Genomic DNA, 4,852 nt, shown 5'->3' with positions numbered 1-4,852 from the left:
ATATCTGTGTGTGTTGAGGGAAGTGAGGAGGAGTGATGCAGGTGCGGACAGATGGAAATGAGTGATTACTAATCCCTGTGTGGTGTGGAGTGGGCGGGTCTATACACCTCCTTCTTATGAATATGATGAAAGACTTGAGTAATATTACACAGGCCAGGAGACAGACGTTTCATGTACTGATGTCATGCCCGACACAACCTCTGTAGATATCCAAGCAAATACAGATATATACCTCTATGCAAAAAAAACTATAATAACAGTTTGTTGCAAATTCTTGCCCAAGGTCTAATTGCAGGTACAACGTAAAATGAAAGAGGACAAACAAACAAATAGTGTAAAACACTATACTGTAACAGAATATGTCTTCTCTAGTCTAAAAGCTAACTCTAAACTGTAACTTGGGTTCAACGTAAGGACTACGAGTATCTGTCTTTCAAATGTTTGTCTGAATCAAGACTTTTTGAAAATACTGCTAGGAAGAAAGGGTATAACTCCAATGGTGCTATAATACACCATAATATATATCTATAATACTACTGCTAGAAGGCTTTTATAAGGATATCATGATGATTTACAAGTAACTGTTTCTTTACAATAGTACGTTAAACAGTGGATAACCTCTGCATACCTCTAACGCTGATTGTTGTCAAACAAGAAATATGTTATCCCCGAGTTGATGAGAAAACAATGGAGTTATACGTGTAAACACATTGGACGTTTACAGTAACTCTTGGAGACAATGTTGAAGGTAGGCAGGCTAAACTCACCCCAATAACATACAAGAGGGTCTGCATGCTCTTTTACGTAAGGCGTAGACAGCCTATTTTTATTTCCCGTAATTCGTAGGGAAAACCATTTTATCTACGTATTTCGTAGCGAGGCGACCAAATTTACCGTAATTGCCTTCCTTGATTTAGCGTAATACATAGAGAGTTCTTCTGAATTCAGCGTAAATCTTTGTCAGGACCCCCCATGCAGACCCTCATACAAGACAGCAAGTCACAGTAGCTTTACTCTCATGTCCCTAATAAACGTACCGGGACGTTTATTTTTTTCAGCCTCACAATCCACCCGGTACGTTCTTATTTTGGACGGTACGTTTATTTTTTTTTCTGAAAATTGGGGCTTTGTTTAGCCAGGACCCTCAAAGAATTGAATTTTGGGGGTTTTCTGCCCATATTTCCGCGGAATTTTTGCTCAAAATTCCCTATTTTTCGGGCGAAACGGCGCGGATTTCCATGAGCGTGTACGCGTACGCGGTACTCTTTCGGTGATTTCGGTCGATCTTGCTATGGCGCTACGAAGTATTATGTTGTTCTTGGGGGAAAATAAAACACCACACTGACGTTTTGAAATACAATTTTTACATAAATAACTTTTAGTTTTAATTTAGTAGTAGTTTACAGTCTCTGTTTACATCGTAAACCTGCACCTTGCACGAGGAATTTCCCGCCGGTCTTGTGGTTCCATGCGCTTTCGGCAGCGAGGCGGAAGAGTGATTCGTTCACATAATAAATGCTGGACTTAAAAATAACAACTATAACTTCGTTTCCCTTGTGATATGAGTTTTGACGCCGCAAATTCTCCCAAACGACAGGAATTCGTCGGTAAAAACAGTAGAAAAAGTTCATAATCATTTCTAAGCATCAAACCGCCACAACTTTCCTTTGTAGATGCATGTGCCATTATGCCGAGATGGTCACGTCGAAATAAAACTTTCTTAACGTAGGCTTATTTCTTTGACAAAAATCAACCTTAGTCTACTTTTCACATAACTAACTTTTAGTTAATAGATTTTAATCGTTTTTATACCGTACTCACTGTATTTTATGCTACACATCAGAAATCTTGTTGCGATATTTTACCTTGGTAAAAGTGGAGTCGTCCACTGACCCCTAGTGACCTTGTTTACAGCTTCTGCGACGCCATGTTGGAGAAAAACCGAAAGACGGAGATTTCCATTTTTGGCCCGCGGAATACGAAAAATTGGGACAGCTTACATGCATTTCAAGAACCTAAAACATCAGATACATGAACGGACGGTCTATTTGTAAAATCTGCCCATATAGCCTTCCAGTCTGCACAGAAATGACGATGTAGAGAAGGATAGAAGTGCAAAGAGTCTGAGATGAGAAAAAAACGCCACGTGAATTCAACAACACTTCGCATAAAATCACATAATTTTGTATAATGTTTCCTTTATTCAATGTCTCCTTCATAAAGAGTCCAAGTTGAACCGACATCTTGCTGATGTAGTACAGAAAAAAAAAGTGATCCCCTCGTGGATAATTTACTATTTAGCGCAGCACGGGACCCCCGTTTTACGTCCCTCCCAGAAGACGATTTTGTGGAATCTCTGTGAGGCTACAGCACTAAATGCACTATGATGTAAAAAATGGAAAAATTGGAAGGGAATTGAATACACATTAAAAAAACTGGAAATAGAGTGCAACAGAAGAAAAACATTGCAAGAATTGTTAACGCTAGTTCACCTTTATCCGTAGGATAACCTATATCCGTTGCTTTTTAAAAAACGTGTATTTTGGCGCATAAAGTCGGCGGGTGATAGTTTTTTAAAATATTGCAATTTGAAACTAATGTCCATCAACGTGATATCCCCAAATACCCTGTTTTCAAAAGCAACGGATATAGGTTCCCCAATGGATAAAGGTGAACTAGCATTAAGCTTATTAGTTAGAACAAGAAAAGAAAAAGCCTTCTCACTTACAGAGTGCTCCTAATGTCATGGCACACCCCTAACAGTGTGTGGTCTGTAGGTTGAATCACCGCACTTTGGTTTGTTTTTAATTTTACCCACTAGAAGTACAAACTCTGACAAACAGGACCAGTCTCCAACTGTTTGTGTCCCTTTACCAAGACACCCACCCACACAAATTTCTGCAAACACTTCATAACATGCTCAGATGTGTTCCCTTTATTATCATCGACTTCTAGTTAAACAAACTGGCTCTATCACATATTGCCGGTATAAGGTCCAAGGTCTAGAGAAACATTATTGAAGGCGATTATCATATGGTGAAATCATATGGTGAAATTAAGATATATATGCTCTCCTTATGGATACATTTAAGTTTTTCATCAATTTGCTGTGTCCATACAACAATGAGCTCAAAATTCTGTTATTGAAATCTACAAATATCAGAAGTTGTCAGAAATCTTAAGTTCCACACAGAAAAACTAATATCTTACTGAAGTTATAATTCCTGCTGTAGACTTTCTTCATAGCGTTCATTTTGTTACCCTTAATATCAAGCCTAAAACTTTACACCAAAGTACATTTTATATAACGAGCTCTTGATTTGAAATCATAAAATCCTTTACATGTTGCAAGTCGGTATGTTTATTTGTATTTTGAGTGATGAAAGGATAACAAGCCTTTCATCAATTCCTCGAACTTTCAAACGCAAGCAGCCTTCAACAATTCTGAGAAAATTGTCTTACTCATGTGCACATAACATTAAAAGCAACACCTCCAATGTACGAGTCATTGACCCAGGACGTGGGTATGAGTAACTCTTGTTTATTTTTGTTTTGCCTCACAACTGCCCACACGTACAAACACAGGCCTGTTAAACTTTAACACAATAATAACACCTTCCCAAAAACGTTTTGTAACAACACTGGGATTTTCGTCGCACTGTAAGCGCCTAAAGTACTCTCCAAGCAGAGGTTGTTGGGCTCCCACTTGTTTTTGGGACGCCTTCTTGGACATTTTGTTGGTCATTCCATTTTGTCATGTTTTTTTATTCTTATTTCATACACAACCTGTCTATGGAACAAAAAATTGAATGAATAGGAAGGCAAAAAAAATGCCTAAAACGACACTTAGAACAAGCCAGAGCCTAGACCACTGCTAGAAAAAGAGTTTGCTTTGTTAAATCTATGTCATTTTAAGGCTAGGAAAATGCATTTCCATCAATCTTCTGTCATGCAGTTCAGATTTTTTGCACTGATGGGTCAAAAAAATTTCTTCTGTTCCAAGAAGCAAATTTCTGTTCTGGGACGAAAGGACAGGTCCTGGAGACAGCCCAGTTGGCCAGTACTCCTGAGAACTAGTTCTAGTCCTACAGTGGAGATTTCTCCTGGCCTGATTCAGTGATTGTCTGAGGGTGCTAATTACTCCTGAAAGTTCAGGCATGTTGACACAGCCAGCCAGCGGGAGGGCTGCCATTTGTACAGTTGACTGCACTGTTTGTCACACACTGGGTAAACAGGGGAGTTGATTTAGGGCCATTAATTGTACCCCTCTAGTGCAAATTGATTGACTTGATTTCAGTTGTCAATGGGCAGAATGGGCAGCGAATAATTGTGATACAACTTGGTGGTATAAGTCTTTTTGTGAGGAAAAATTGGAGAAGAATGGCCAAGTGTTTGATGAAGAATTGAGTTGACATAAATGGGGCAACTATTTTGTAAGTATCCAAACAACAAGAGAAAATATGCTGTCTTACCACTGCCGAATTTACAAATACAAGGCAAAACATTAACATGCAAGCAAATATAATTATTCTTGCTTTGCATACTTCATTGCTTGAACAGTAAGTTAACAAAATATTATGATGGAAACGATACCTTTTATCAGAATTGCTTGAAATGCTAAACTTTACTGTTATAATTGATACTTTTGGTTTTGACTGCAAATCTACTAGCTACTCTCCAAGCAGAGGTTGGTGGTGAAGGTTATGAAGTTTTTATCATATGACCCATTTTCTATCCTCACTCCCACCAGCAAAAAGACAGAATGCAGACAGAAAATGGGGTATGTGATAAAAAAAGTCACAATCTTCCCCACCAACCTCTGCTTGGAGAGTAGGACTAACTACAGTCAAAC

At 38.5% G+C, this 4,852-nt stretch overlaps 1 protein-coding gene across 1 annotated transcript in view; it reads right to left on the bottom strand.

Moving 5' to 3' along the window:
* Positions 1–2,856, bottom strand: part of LOC118406779 (fibroblast growth factor receptor substrate 3-like) — a 17,509-nt gene extending 14,653 nt beyond the window's left edge. The window contains 1 exon segment of the mRNA XM_035807098.1: positions 2,729–2,856. The gene's annotated coding sequence lies outside the window, so the exon portion shown is untranslated.
* Between the last annotated feature and the right edge of the window lie 1,996 nt (positions 2,857–4,852).

The sequence above is a fragment of the Branchiostoma floridae genome, chromosome 19 (assembly GCF_000003815.2).
Source record: "Branchiostoma floridae strain S238N-H82 chromosome 19, Bfl_VNyyK, whole genome shotgun sequence".
Lineage (NCBI taxonomy): Eukaryota > Metazoa > Chordata > Leptocardii > Amphioxiformes > Branchiostomatidae > Branchiostoma > Branchiostoma floridae.
This window is presented reverse-complemented; position numbering and strand designations above follow the sequence as displayed.